The 16640-nt window shown below is 35.3% G+C and overlaps 1 long non-coding RNA gene across 1 annotated transcript; it reads right to left on the bottom strand.

Moving 5' to 3' along the window:
- Positions 1 to 1551: 1551 nt before the first annotated feature.
- Positions 1552 to 6442, bottom strand: LOC135628862 (uncharacterized). Its single transcript, XR_010493033.1, has 4 exons — positions 6218 to 6442; positions 2000 to 5273; positions 1768 to 1928; positions 1552 to 1684 (listed from the first exon to the last, which is right to left on the bottom strand). It is a non-coding gene; the product is annotated as an uncharacterized LOC135628862 (long non-coding RNA).
- Positions 6443 to 16640: the final 10198 nt, after the last annotated feature.

The raw sequence follows: 16640 nt of genomic DNA on the forward strand, positions 1-16640 counted from the left end.
GGATAAAATTTCCTAGCAAACAAGTAGCAAAGTCTCTTCATTCCATTCCACAAACAAGGTTTCGCTGTCACCACTTTCTGCAAAATAAATAAATAAATACATGATTGATATAAACAAAAAACAACTCAATACTACTGTTGAGGTTGGTCTTTGATTATAAAACACTGGAAGGACAGTTAAATAGCAGATTTGGTGTACTCAAGTTTGAGTGATTAGTTTCTCTTCCGGATTGTGTTGTATAATTGTTAGCTGAAAACAGATAGCAGCAAAGATTTTGTGACGATAAATACAAGTCAAACATGGAAAGAAAATGAAATTCTTGTAGTATTAGTTATGATTCGGCATGAATTAACCAGATTGTTACAGTCGATGGCATTAAACAATTATTTAATAGCTTCAACAGTAACATTATTCGGAATACTGCATAGTCGATCACTTTGAACAATTATCCGATATTCCAACATAGTATACATGCTTGCCACGATTTGTAACCCATTGTTGTTATTATTTTTAAGCATGACTTAACCTTTTAGTATGCAGAATTTGCATAATGGGTAAGAGATTGTAAAGGACCAAATAATACTATCTAAACAAAAATGAAAATAGATGCTTTTGGTGCTTTGGAGTTCAATCCTCCAACTAGTGAACATGCTGAGAAAATATTTGACTTGTTTCAACAGACATGATTATTTTCTTACAAGTCATACCGGCTTCTAATTGAGTAGTTCTGTTTCATCCATCCGCATATTTTTTTATTAGCTTCTCTGAAGGCTTAGATAGTAGGTCATCAATCCCTCCATATTTGTTCTGTGCCTCACGCACGTATCATGCTACTCTATATGATTGCATAGTATTTTAAAGGTTTTGGTTGACATAACCATGTAGAACAAGCATTTTCTTGCAAAGTCCTACCACTTACCACTATCTACGACAAAAAATACAAGAATTTTAGATGGATATATGCAACATGTTCCAATTTCCTATTATAAGCTTCGTTCAACCTAAGCACATGAATATACTGAAGTAACTCGGAGGAAAAGAAAAACTATAGAACATGGCGGTCAGCTTGCAAAGATTAAGTTACTTTTGCCTAATCTGATGTTCTTTCGGTGATTGTGACAACTATAGAGAAAGCAAATCAGGAAAAGGTGAACGAGGAAAGAATCAGCATATACGAACACAAGTTCTAAAAGATTTACCTTCTCATCATTGGTGAAATGGTAACTCTCATCAATAGACTGTCAACAAAACCCATATCAGCCAATAAGAATTTAGATGCATCTGGACATTCTAAAGTATGAATTTTTGAAAGAGAGAATGCTTACTGAAATGTTCTTCAGGAGCTCAAAAGTGACATCTTGTGCTCGATATGCTTTTGGATGCCACTTTCCTTCAGACCAATCAACATGTATTACGGACCAATTGGCAATTCCAATAGGATCCACCATCTGCAGGATGTCGAAATGTCCTGTCTGGTTATTGATACTATTAAATTCCCAGATAAGCTATTACTCAGGAAAGCCAAAATGCAAAATGATCTAATGTACTTACATTCAATAGAGTTGGAAGATAGTGTTCATCAGCATAGCAGTTGCGACTATCAAAACCTGGTTAAGGTCAAGAAGATAGTGTTCATCAGCATAGCAGTTGCGATAGTGTTCATCAGCATAGCAGTTCCAAGAACCTACATTGTGAAGTAAATTAGATCCACAAACAGTGGAGGTAATAAGAGACTCATTACAGCAAACAAGAAAACCAAAAACTTACCTTGCGGAGTTTCTAGGGATCCCTAACAACAAGTCTGAGAAAGTCTTCAACTGTAAAGAGTCCATATTTATTCAACCTCTTGTGGAATGAACCATCCTTACCAATCTTTTCCAATCTCCAGACTTCATCTTTCAATTCAGGTGGATAGTGTTTCTTGTCCACTATAAACATCAAAAAGAAAACTTAGGTAAATGGAGAAAAAGAAACCAAAGATAGTGCAAAGCTAACCTACATTCCCCTCTGTGGTCCTTTCAGTGAAAGCTTCTGTTTTCGCTTCACGGACTCGAATACCATCACAAAAACCTGAAGCAATCTTCAGTCCAAGCCTAAATTTCCTACTCCGTATCCAACTAGAATTGTCTGGAAATGTGAGCTCTCCAAGGGTTCCTATACCTTCTTTCCATGAGACGTATAAGTCTCCAATCAAAAGAGGCCTTTTTCCTTCGCGTTCTTTCACTACATGACTGTCAAACTCTTCTTCTGTCCAATCATCATTGTCTTCATTGCTAAAATCACCCTCAAGGACTACAACTTCTAGTTTTGCAGATGAATTGGAGAACAAGAAGATTGAAGCAAAACAACAAGCAATAATACTAGTCTTTATTCATAAAGCACCTAATCCAGGAATCGAAACAAGCATAAATAGTCAAAGATGCATATTAGGCATAGGATAACTCATATGTCCAAGTGGAAGAGCTGAGTTGCAGGACCAATTCTGAAATTTGATGATTCCAAGAATACCCTTAAAACTATTAAATCTGGAAAATTACCAAATCTACCCCTCAGAGAAATGATGCTGCGACAATGAACTTCTCATAGGCTAGAAGATGAATTGGTGAACTTCTTATAGGCTAGATGATGAATCAGTTCTTTACTATCGGAAGATAAAAATGAAGCTAATATTTCTTCAAACAATAAGCAACAAACTGAAGGAAATAATCTTTCTTAGATGTGCACATCAATTACTGGGAAACATCACAACTAACAAGCAAAGACTAACAAGATGGACTGAAATTGAATGGCTTGAATATGATAAAGCAAGTCTTAAAGTTAGGTTTGTGCAGAGTTCTATTAATTCTTGTTTGAGTTAATTAGATTAATTGGCCTATTCTCAATTTACAAGGCAATATTATCACAACTTTAGAACATCTTCACAAAGCTAGATATCATTAGACATGAGCTTATTTAGTTGTATTCCACTTATGAAATTTTTGTAATTGATTGGGTACTTTCTGATTATGATCTTTATCCGATTTGGTCAACTACCTTTATTACCTACTTTTATCCCTAAGGACTCCTATCTTTTATAGGAACAGTATGTGGTTAGACTTAAAACAGAAAGATGTGCAGCAAAGATCATTCTTACAGAATGCATTTTCATCAAACAAATTTGGTAACCCAGTCATAACTTACTCTTTGTTCTCCTCATGTTTCACTTCTTTCGTCATACTCCATTATTTCTGCTGTAACAGAAAAGTTTGTTCCTGTTTTCTTATAACTTATTACCTTGCAGACTTTTGCTTCATATTGCTGTTTGTGATGTAATGTACTCTTCATTTACTATAGTCTCCCCAAAGCAATCTGATACTGACAGTGGCACACAAAACAAAATCTAAAAGTCCAAGATTAAAAAGACAGCTTACTTGGTCACAAAGGGATGAAGAAACAGTGCCGCTTGTATAATCATAAAGATTGTATGAAAATCATAATCATAGTGTGTTTGCATGACTTTTTGCAGCTTTTTTTGCTAAACCAAGCAAATGTTAATAATTTTGTTTTCCTTTTAATATAAGATACATAAAATTCTCGGTAGGAAAATAACATCAGGATAGGTTTTCAGACAATTCTGTTAAAGACTATTGAACACTACCTTTCAAAACCCAATAGATACATTTGCACCATTTATCTCATTGAGGCCTGTCAACAACTTAATGTTATTGCCTCTATTGCAATAATTAGGTTAAATATGTTGCCCCTCCCTAACCTCCATATAGGCATGAGACTCATGCCTATATATGTCTATAGTAGCTTCTGAAAAATAGACTACAATCAGAATGGCCATAAATTAAAATTCTAGCAATCAGACTCTAGGACAACAATTTAAAAATCATAATATACAGCTGTTATCTGTCTCAACCATCCTTCATTTCATTAAATTTAAACACTTGTTGTGCAGCCTGTAACAAGTTCACAAGAAACTTGACATGCTTTCAGATATTTTACCGGAAAGATTGTATCAGAAAGCATGGCAACATAACTATTTGGTTATAACATCTAAGTCACTTATAATTCCATGCAGAGGAAAAAAAATCCAAAATAAGTTCATTCTCAAAGAATCCATCTGATTCATGATGTATGATGTCATAATATGTCTTACCTTCCACCAATTTTTGGAGGACTTAGCTTTGCTAAGGCTCGTTCAACTTCTTCACTGACCTAATGAAGCACCATACAGCATCAGATTGTCAAGAAGAAACATCAGATATTGCTAATAAATAGGGTCCATTCAGAATATAGAACTTCGAGACCAAAAAATTGAAAGTTCATAGAAGGTGAGTTATCAATGTCATAGAAAAACAGAAAGATGTGCAGCAAAGATCATTCTTACAGAATGCATTTTCATCAAACAAATTTGGTAACCCAGTCATAACTTACTCTTTGTTCTCCTCATGTTTCTCTTCTTTCGTCATACTCCATTATTTCTGCTGTAACAGAAAAGTTTGTTCCTGTTTTCTTTTAACTTATTACCTTGCAGACTTTTGCTTCATATTGCTGTTTGTGATGTAATGCACTCTTCATTTACTATAGTCTCCCCAAAGCAATCCGATACTGACAGTGGCACACGAAACAAAATCTAAAAGTCCAAGATTAAAAAGACAGCTTACTTGGTCACAAAGGGATGAAGAAACAGTGCCGCTTGTATAATCATAAAGATTGTATGAAAATCATAATCATAGTGTGTTTGCATGACTTTTTGCAGCTTTTTTTGCTAAACCAAGCAAATGTTAATAATTTTGTTTTCCTTTTAATATAAGATACATAAAATTCTCGGTAGGAAAATAACATCATGCCTATATATGTCTATAGTAGCTTCTGAAAAATAGACTACAATCTGTTAAGCAGAATGACCATAAATTAAAATTCTAGCAATCAGACTCTAGGACAACAATTTAAAAATCATAATATACAGCTGTTATCTGTCTCAACCATCCTTCATTTCATTAAATTTAAACACTAGTTGTGCAGCCTGTAACAAGTTCACAAGAAACTTGACATGCTTTCAGATATTTTACCGGAAAGATTGTATCAGAAAGCATGGCAACATAACTATTTGGTTATAACATCTTAGTCACTTATAATTCCATGCAGAGGAAAAAAAATCCAAAATAAGTTCATTCTCAAAGAATCCATCTGATTCATGATGTATGATGTCATAATATGTCTTACCTTCCACCAATTTTTGGAGGACTTAGCTTTGCTAAGGCTCGTTCAACTTCTTCACTGACCTAATGAAGCACCATACAGCATCAGATTGTCAAGAAGAAACATCAGATATTGCTAATAAATAGGGTCCATTCAGAATATAGAACTTCGAGACCAAAAAATTGAAAGTTCATAGAAGGTGAGTTATCAATGTCATAGAAAAAGATCGAGAATAATTTTTAGGGGCCATGTTTCAACATCCAACAGAATGAGAAAACAACACAATTACGGAATAAAGAAATGAAGTTTTACAAATCACAACATATATCCAAAGCAATCAGACAAAAAGAAAGAGATACTTTACACTTACTTAAGAATAAAAGGATTCAAACAATCTTAAGCATTAATTATCTGACCAAACTATAGATAGATTTACAAATTAGCCGAATGCAATTTTTAGAGACTGAAAACCACTCATAGAGAAGACTTAGCATCCCAATGAATAGGAAAGGACTCAGGTTGTCTGGTTGTCAGTCACCAACAAGAGGCAATCGCTTTTGCAGATCTCTTTCTCTCTATAGAATCTCAAGATGAGAGAAATATCTGCTACATGAGCAATTTAACTATAGTATATTACACATGTAATTTAGAGGTGTCACTCAAATTCTTCCAAACAAACATCATTTACATAGAAAGTCAACACGACGTGACTTAACTTTAAATACTAATCAAGATTAAAAAAATAGAGCTCATCTTCTTTTATTATTTGATTGAATAAGTTCCTTGTGTACACAAACAAACTAGTTAAAAAATGTATTATCTCAAATAATGGTGTCAAAGATGTATTTATACAATAATCAGATGTCGCACTGGAAAATCAAAGTGAGAAATGATAACATGGGCATGTTGTGGATTCTTCAAGTGCAAATTCTTTAATGAAATTAAGTAACTTAAATTGGCAGATCATAGAATGCTGGAAAATGATTTTAAGAAAACTCCGTGTGGAATAAGTTTTAAGCTCTCTTACAACTCTTCGAAGAATGGGCTCCAATGATGAGCAAATTTTCTGCAGACTGTCCATTTTCAAAGCTTCAACAATCACACTGCAAAGAGTACAAAATACTGAATGGTGACACAAAACAACTAGATAAATTAAGAACTTCTTTCCAAAGATGTTGCTAGATTGGCAAAAATACAAGTGCCAAGCAAGGATTTGAAGAAAGAAGATACTTTTGCTTCAAATAAATCCTAGAGTAGAATACGATCTCGCATGAAATATATAGTTATTACTTATTAGCACTTTAAAAGATTACCAATGAAAGAAAATATTGTGACCATCTTTCCCCTCTCCTGATTCTCAACATCCTTCACGCTTTTAATTTCTTAACTCTTAAGCATTTGTTTGTATTGAAACCCAAGAATAATTGTTCACATTAACATCATTGTTAAGTAACCCAAGGATTGTTGTCTCGTATGACCACCGGTATCGGTCCCTAACCAGACCGATATGTACTAGTTGGTTTGTGTATCGACATGTTGTACACTAGTATGTACCGAAGACTCAAAGAGGAAAAAGAAGGAGATGAGAAAGGCACAGATGGCAGTGGAGAAAGAGGAGGAAGTTGAAGTAGGTAGGAAGAAGAGGAGGTGATGGAGGAAGAGGAGGAAGATAAAAGGATAAGAGAAGGAGAAAGGAGGAAGAGAAAGGAAGAAGATGAGATGGTGGAGGAAGAGGAAGGGAAACAAGAAAGACGTGGAGAAAGTGGTGAAGGAAGCAGTGATTTAAAAAGACGCTTGGGCGCTCGCCTAGGCGCGCGGGCGAGGCAAGGCGAGGCCCGAGCGCCTCGCTTCACTTCCAGGCGGCGCGCTTCAAAGAGGTGCTGCTTGGGTGCTCGCCCGAGCCTAGGCGCTGGACGCTTTGGGCGAGCGCCTGGGTTAAACCAGGCGACCGAACCAGGATTTTAGGTCTGGTTCGGTCTTGGTGCTTTAGTTGCTTCAATCGAACCAACTAAAACCGATATCAGTTGTCGCTGCCCAACCCTAACCCTGCTCGTTGCCGCTCCCGCTGCTCGCCGCTGTCGCTGCTCGCTACCGCTACCGCTGTCGCCGCTCCTATTGCTCGCCGCTCCTACTCCCACTCCCGCTGCCGCTGTCGCCGCTGCCGCTTCCTCTTTTCTCAGTCAGCACCCCCTTACACTCCTCTTCCTTCTTCTCCTTCTGTATACTGTTAACAGTATACTGTATACTGTTAATAATAGAGTAATAATAGTATTTGTATTTATTAGATTAATAATATATTATTTTGATTTTAATACTATTAATTTTTATTTATTTGAAATTATTGTTAGGTTTCAAGATAAATGGCAAGTATACAGAGCAACTCAATAAAGTCTCCAATAGCATCAAAAAAAGATTCTGCATGGAGTTATAATTATCTGAAGGATCCGAAAGATCCTAATGCAGTGACTTGCATATTCTGCGATAAGACTACTAGAGGTGGTATTTTTCGTGCAAAACAACACTTAGTAGGAAATTTCAAGAATGCAGTAGCTTGCAAAAAGTGTCCACCTGAGGTAAAAGAAGAGTTGCTGAGTTATATGAATAAAAAGAAGACACAAAAGAATGAATCTTATGGGAATTTACCAGAAGACAATGTTGAACATCTCAGAGACGAAGAAGAAGATTATTTTATGAGTATTAACTCAAGTGGAAAAAAAGTATACGACAAAAGAGAAAAAGAAGTTATGAGTACTAAAAATGGTAAAAAAAGACCGATGGATCTATATATGTTTCAAGGATCCCAGAAACAACAAGGCCAAGCAGGAGGCTCAAAATTTAGACAAACAAATATAAGTGATGCTTGTGATAAAAAATAAGAGGAAAAACAATTCAGCACATTGCTCGCTTCTTCTATCAGGCTGGTCTTCCCCTTATTACAACTCGTTTAGACAGTTTTAAGGATATGATTGAAGCTATTGGAAGATATAGTGCAGGATTAAAACCTCCAAGTTAATATTATGAGATGCGAGTTCCATTGTTGCAAAAAGAGTTGAATTATACAAATGACTTACTAAAGGGTCATAAAGAATCATGGGCAACACATTGTTGCTCTATTATGTCAGATATTTGGATTGACAGTGGCGCAGGAGTATAATTAATTTTATGGTTAATTGTTCTTCAGGGACAATGTTTGTAAAGTCAATAGATGCTTCATCTTTTGTAAAATCTTGAGATAAGATATATGATTTACTTGACAACTTCGTGAAAGAAATTAGAGAACAAAATATCGTTCAAATCATAATCGACAATGGAAGCAACTATGTATTAGCTGGTAATATTAATCTTTTAAAATTTTTAATTATTTTATCTTCAATTAAATGTGTTAAACTCTTAAGTCTTATCATTTTTGTTATCATTTATCTCAAGTAAATTGCTTGAAACAAAAAGACAACACTTATATTGGACTTCATGTGCAGCACATTGTATTAATTTAATGTTGGAGGATATTGGAAAGATCTTAGACATCAAGAAAACCCAAGAAAGGGCAATTTTTGTTGTTGGATTTTTTTATAATCATATTGGGGCTTTGAATATGATGAGAGAATTTATAGGGAATAAAGAATTAGTGAGATATGGTGTCACCCGATTTGCTACTTCATTCTTGACATTACAGAGCGTGCATCATCAAAAACATAATCCGAGAAACATGTTTACCTCTGAGAAATGGGTGACAAGCAAATGGACAAAAGAAGCAAAAGGCAAGAGGGCTACTGATATCATCTTAATGCCATCCTTTTGGAATCATGTAGTTTATACATTAAAGGTAATGAGCCCTTTTGTTCGAGTCATTCGGTTGGTGGATAATGAAAATAAGCCTGTAATGGGATATATTTATGAGGCTATGGATAGAACAAATGAGACGATTAAAAGGTTTTTTAATGAAAATGAAGAAAAATATGAGAAATTTTTTACAATAATTGATGAAAGATGGAATTGTCAATTTCATCGTCCCTTACATGCAGCAGGATATTATTTGAACCCTGAATTCTTTTATAAAATTAAATCTGTTGGGTTTGATGCATAAGTTTTGGATCGGTTATATCAGTGCGTTGCAAGATTAGTTCCCAACCTTGAGGTTTAAGATAAGATTATTCGTGAATTATCTTTATATAAAAATACCGAAGGTCTTTTTGGAATTCCAATGGTCGTTCGATCCAGGACAACTACGTCTCTAAGTATTAATAATTTGATATAATTAATTTCATATATATTATGTTACTATGTTATTGCTAATAATAACATAAATTTTGTAGCTGAATGGTGGAGTCTATTTGGAAACTTCACTCCGAACTTACAGCAATTTGCTATCAAAGTACTTAGTTTGACATGTAGTGCTTCGGGTTGTGAGCGAAACTAGAGTGTCTTTGAGCATGTAAGGATCACTAAATATTTTTATTTTAATTAATTAATTTATTTAGATAGATATATTAATATATTTTTAAATTATATGACATGACAGATTCACTCGAAGAGAAGAAATCGGTTGGAACATCAACGATTGCACGATCTTTTTTACATAAAGTATAATTAAGCTTTGAAGGCTCATCATGATTTGTAAAATAGAATCGATTCAATCTCATCGTAAGATATTGATGATTCAAATGAGTGGTTGGTAGGAAAAATGGGTGCTAACTTACAAGATGCCGAAGACGAGCTTGTATTTGAAGATGATAGATTAACATAAGGAGATGTAGCAAGAGCTTCAGGTGCTGGAGAATTACAAACATATATAAGACAGATGACAAAGAGAAAAATGAGTGCAAAAGCATCAAGCTCGGCTCCTGCTATTATTGAAGACATAGAGAATTAAACATATTTTGATGAAGAGGAAGAAGTCGAAGGACAAGAGGAAAAAGACGAATTTAATGAAGATGATTTGTGTGAAAATGACGATAATATTGATTATGATAAATGACTTTGATGTAAAATTTTATTATTTTGAATGTTAAAACTTTTTGTTAATGTGACATTGTGATTTTGTATCTTAGATTTTCTTAATTTAATAGCATATTTTTATTTAAAATTTTAAATAATTATATTTATTAATTATATTATATATTTTTATATTTTAGCCCTCGCTTCGCTCGGGCGAGCGCCTAGCGCCTCGGGCGTTTTTGGACCTTGGCGCCTAGCGCTTTTTAAATCACTGGAAGGAAGATGAAAGCAAAGAGGAGGAAGCATACCCAGAATTAGTGGCACATGGTGCGCACTATGAGCAGCATATGCGCGACGACAACTGATAGCAGGCAGCTAGTGGGCAAAGAGGGCTCGCATTCTAAACCATTTAATAAATAGTTTTTTTTTTTAATAAGTTAGATCAAAACACCCAAAACAAGGGGGGTCCACGTATCTATTCAGAGACTGCTAAACATCGCCCATCTCATACCGGTCTAAACAAAACAACATCCCATAAATTAACCCACAAGAAATCTTACAGTCCATTCTACTAGTTTTTGACATTCTACATCTTTCTTTGATATCAATGTAACTAAAGTCATGCATATCATGAGTACAAACCAAAACTCTTTCTACTGATGGGGTATACACCCAGTCTCATGGAAATGAGAGCTAATTAGATACAATTTCAGAAATGGTAATTTATCATAAGATCTTACTACTGCTATATGAATATGTAGATTCCAAATATCCAAGAACAGAACCACGTAGCATGCTTGCATTGTTAAACTCCTAACTTTACAGGAATATCAGTTTTAGATTTACCTCATGATGTTTTCATGTAACCAAAAATCCTTTCCCCGTAACAAAATAAAGTTCCACAGGATATTAATGTTAAATGTGCTACTTGTCCTATGCAGAAATTTGGTCAAAATGGTTTAGCGCTATCAAGACAAACATTTCGACACAATTAAATCAATATTTGAACTACATTATACCAACAAAAACACTATAATCCAACTATTTAGGGTCAATTATGTGAATTATTTCCCATCATTGACGTCTGAGTATAATCATCAAACAATAAGGTAAAAGCTTAATTGGTTCAGAAACATTCAATCATATCTTCGTCATGTGGCAAATCCCAAATATTAAATGTGCAAATATAATAAATTCAAATAATTATAATACAATCCACATAATTGAGGTGAGAGGAAAGAAACATGCAAAAAAAGCAAAAAAGATTAAGATAAAAATGATCTTTAAGCTCCGACTTAGGGGCATCAAAGTCACCTGGAAATAGTCTTTGCTTAAAGTGTGAGCAATTGTACCTAAAGGCAAAATGAATCTAGTGAATTAAGAGAGACGAAAACTATTGGCATCCCTATAGTTACGAAAGTGAAACATCTAAGTCAATTTACCCATACACCATTAATTTTACCGATATAAACATAAAAATAAAGAGCAAAAATGTACTCTTAATGTTCCAGTTGGTCATGGCAAACAACGTCAGTGGTGGCAAACGGCAACGCCGCGGGTGACTATTGTGGATGAGGAGAACGACGATGAAAGATAAGGGTCGCTATGCATCTACATCGACGTCGACGCAGTTGCCGAGCGGGGAAAGGGTCACCGATGCAGATGTAAGGTGACGCTACTCGGCATATGCATCGATGGCCCTTTTGCTCGGCAACTACGTCGCGCCGACGTAGATGCAAAGTGGCATCACTCAGCATCTGCATCGACGACCCTTACAGATGCAAAGTGATGTCGCTAGGCAACTACATCAATGTCGACGTAAATGTAAAGCAACGTCACTCGGCAACTGCATCGACGTCGACACAAATACAGAGCGACGTCACTCGGCAACTACGTCGGTCGCTTTGCATTTGCGTCGACGCCTACGCAGATGCAGAGTGACACTGCTTTGCATCTACGTCAACGCTGATGCAATTGCCAAGCGAAGAAAGAGCCACCAATGCAGATGCTAAGTAGCCCTTTAGCCACTCGACAATGCCAACGACGTCGACGCCGACGCCGATGCCGATGCAGAGGCACTCTTACCTCTCACCGCTACTCTCCTCATCCACAATAGCCACTCGCAACCCCATACAATGCCACCATCCGCCACCACCGACGTCATCCACCATCGTCAACTAGAATGCTAAAATTACCTTTTTGTCTTTTGTTTTTGTATTTCCGTCGATAAAACAAACAACGTTATGGTAAATAGACCTAAATGTTTATTTTCGTAATTATAGGGATGCCAATGAAACTTTTTAAAGCATAAGGACCGAGATGCTAAAGGTAGTTAAATACAAGGGGTATTCTATAATTAGTTCTTTGATTTCTTAAAGCATATAAACACAACACATTTATATAAAAGGTATATGATTACAACTTGGGCATGAAGATGCACAATATTTCTCAAAAGATTATTTATGTTGAACCATTTTTGTTATCCAATTTGCGATTATCAAGGTCCACAAACAAACATCTAAAAATAATATATTGAGAATCACGATAATCAAAAGCAACGAATGAGACAAACCTTCATGAGGCAAGCGAATTAATAGCTCATATGTAGTCCCTTAGGCACCCCTTCCTTCTTCTTAAACGTCACCTTCTCCTTGGCCTTCTTGAAGTCTGCATGAGTTAGCTGAGCGTAAGATGATGTAGCTACAAATTACTTTGATATGTAACTGAGGGCACTTTGGGAATGCAAGATAAAGCAAATGGGTATTAGTTTAAACTCTCAATCCAATGCAGGTCAAATTCAACTAGCCAATCCAACCACTAAAGACGTGTAGTCCAACTCAAACTAGTCAAGTGAGAGTGTCTCTTCAAAGAAGACTAGTTAATGTTCCATTTGTTGGGTATGTCCCTACCATATCAGATTTGTCAAACTTAATATGCACCAAGCCAAGGAAAATATTCAAGTATTTGATGATCTTGTTTGAAAAACCTTTGATTAAAACAAACGTTTGAAAACCATCATAATCCATATCAACAATATTAGTTTTGAATTATTCGTATTTTTTCTTATCAACTATATGATCCAACATGTGCCCAAGAGCAAGAATTTTACTTATAAGCCAAACCATATTCTTTTACGTTGAACTGATCTTATTTAGTTTATATTTTACTTTTTAAGTTGAATTTTTCTTTATTTCATTATGTAGGGCCTTGAATGATTCTCTCCCAAATTGTCTCACTTCTCAAGGCTATGAAAGAGAATGGGGAAAAGAAAAACAAAGAATAGAGAATCAGAAATTAAGACGAGATCATGACATTTCCAAGAGCCAAGGCATCACCACATCACTTCTCTATACCAGAGATAAGCTGTAATAAGAAATGGGAACAAAATAGATAAGAAGTATCTTTCCTTTCCATTTTTTATTTTCGGAGGAAGAAGAGGATCTCTATTCTAGCAGCATGACAAACTGTTTCAGCGGTCAACCACTGTTAAGACACATTGGTGGAGGTTTAGAGCCTATGACAAACCTTAATTAGCCTGAGTAAGGACCTATATGGATCATATGGTTTAATACCAAATGGTGTTGTTTTTGTATTATCTTTTATTGATAATGTGTGAAAAAGGTTGGAATATTGCCCGATAAACTGGTGAGATACCAATGCAACAAGGTGTCAAGACTAGAAGTCGACCGAGCTTCTAAACCTGGTTGTAGACCTTTAGACTTGAAAACATGAAGCATAGACTTGAGTGTTCAAAGATCACCAAAAATGTCACTTGAACAAATTTCCAATATGCTTTTGTAAGTAAATCTCCCTCAACATGTAAATAACTTTATTACATCCAGCCCAAAGAATGATCGTTTCCGATTCTTTATTCTACTTCTTATAACAAGTTTTATCCAAAGCAATGATACACTAATAAAGATTGATGCAAAATTTAGCTTCCTAAAATGGTCATGATCCTCTTGCCCCAAGAAAGAGAAGTAATAAGAACTTGAATCATCAAGGAACCCCCATTCGGGTAAATTAGTGGCTTTATAAAATACATACCAGAAACTATAACTGGGGTCAGAAGAAGTCATCTGGACAATACAGCTTTATAATATGAATCTGAAAAGCAATCTAATGGAGAACGTAGACTAAATACAGCTTACATGAACCATCACATTTAAATTATAAAGAAATGAGTTACCTTTATAGAATAGGAGAGGTAATATGAAAAGTTCTCCTGTCTTTTAGTGGTTAACTTTTTAAGTGATCAATTTCTGAACATTTAATGGAACATAGGAAAAATTCATAAAATCCCTAGGGCATGGACAACTGGCATTCAAAAATCAATATCCATTTAAAAAAGCATGTATACATCCCAAACAAAAGGTATATAAGACCACAATAACAATTGCTGATAATATTAGTGTAATAACAAAAGCTTTATCTAACAATGACCTTCTATATAAAAGAATACAATTTTACATGTAAATATGTGACACACCTTCATCCTACGCTCTCTTAAAGCAAGCAAGCCAGATTCAGTACAGATTGTCTTGATATCAGCTCCAGAGAACTCGTCCTTTGTCATGACAAATTCTTCCAGGTTGACATTATTGGCCAGCGTCATTCTAGAGGTATGTATCTAAAGAAATTAACATGAAAATAAGAATTTAGCAAGAACCCGCAAAGTGTACAAAAACATGCACCGGTGTTCTATAAGTATCCTATATTTGTTCATGAAACATAACAAACCTGAAAAATACGATGTTTAATGTCTGGCAACGGGAATTCAATCTTCCCATCAATACGACCAGGCCGAAGCAAGGCTGGATCAAGGCTTTCAATTCTGTTGGTTGCAAGACCTTAACATCCCCCCTTGAGTCCAAACCATCTAACTGGTTCAGCAATTCCAACATGGTTCTCTGTATTTCACGCTCACCACCAGAATGAGCATCATATCTAAAATTGGTCAGATAGAATAGTCTGATAATTTTATTTCTCATCGACAGACCTTTTGGTGCCAACTGCTTCTATCTCATCAATAAAGACTATCGAAGGAGAAGGTTCATCTGCCACTCTAAACAGTTCTCTAACAAGTTTTGGGCCATCACCCAAATATTTCTGAATCAACTCACTTCCAAAAACATGCAAGAAAGTTGCTTAAGTTGAGTTAGCCACAGCCTGAAATTAAGCATTCATAAATAGTACAAAAATTAAGACTTTGCAATAACCAATGCAGATACCACAGCATTCAGATCACCATGCAACACAAATTGGATGGCAAAAACCTTTTAGGTCGCAAACCCACAAGAGAAAGATAATTTCAATTCTAAAGTGAAACTCAGTTAAGCTTTTTTTTTTTAATTGGCCACTACCATCTAGATTGTAAATTTGTAATAATAGAAGGTCAATTTTTTTAAAAAAAAGACATCCATTGGTAAAGAAGAAGTGCACAGGCAATAAAAACATCCTTTCTCATTTCTCTTCTCTATTTACTCATAATAAATGCTGGTAGATATACTAATGTGTGGGGCAAAGTTGTAAAGTCCATGTTATGGAAATTCACATGCTACACTCTCACCTTGGCAAGTAAAGTTTTCCCAGTTCCAGGCTCCCCATATGGTATAACTCCCTTGGGAAGCCTAATTCCAATATCTTCATACAGCTCAGAATAAGTAAGAGGAATTTCAACAGCTTCTTTAATTTATTGAATTTGTGCATCTAAGCCACCAATATCAACATAAGATTCCAAAGGAGCTTTTTCAACTTTCATGACAGAAACCATAGGATCAAGTTCATCCTGAAGAAGCCCAACAACAGACAAGATCTGCAAAATACATTTTAATCTAATCACCCATTTATCCACTCAATAACAACATATCCTGATATAATATTTCAGAATTTAACAATTATGTGAACAAAAGCCACCAAATAAGAAGCATATCATTATGTATCATGTCATGTGACGATGCATAAAAGGTAAGGATTAGAAACATCTAAAGCACAGGCTAAAATAAAAAGGACAAAGACCAATAATTATTTTACACTTCAGTTGAATAAGATACAGGTACATAATAATTCTGCAAAATCTTTTGGATTGGAAAAATCCAGAGTTAGATGTAGCTTGACCGGTTTCTTCACCCACACCTATAAACAAGTCAAGTTGTATATTGATTCAACCAATAAAAATATTCCAGCCCATTCAGTGTAGGTTACACTGCAGAGGAGACAAAATAAGTGTCAACCAACTGTAAGAAAGCTTTTCAAGAAAACTATATTTCAATCTCTGCAGCTGTCTCTTCAATAAGGATTGGACCGAACACTTGTTTTTACTCCTAGGAGAAGTCCAAACAAGAGGTAGACAAGCTAAATAAGACATTTCTCCTTTATTTTCAAGAAATGTTTTGAGTCACTTCGAAAATATTCAAATAAGAGAAGAAGGAAAAAACAACAGAAAACAAAAGGAAGAGGTGGAGGTGGAGGTGGAGATGGAGGCAAGACATACAGGAGTGGGCGACCCAAATTTC

This window comes from Musa acuminata, chromosome BXJ3-1 (genome assembly GCF_036884655.1).
Source record: "Musa acuminata AAA Group cultivar baxijiao chromosome BXJ3-1, Cavendish_Baxijiao_AAA, whole genome shotgun sequence".
NCBI lineage: Eukaryota > Viridiplantae > Streptophyta > Magnoliopsida > Zingiberales > Musaceae > Musa > Musa acuminata.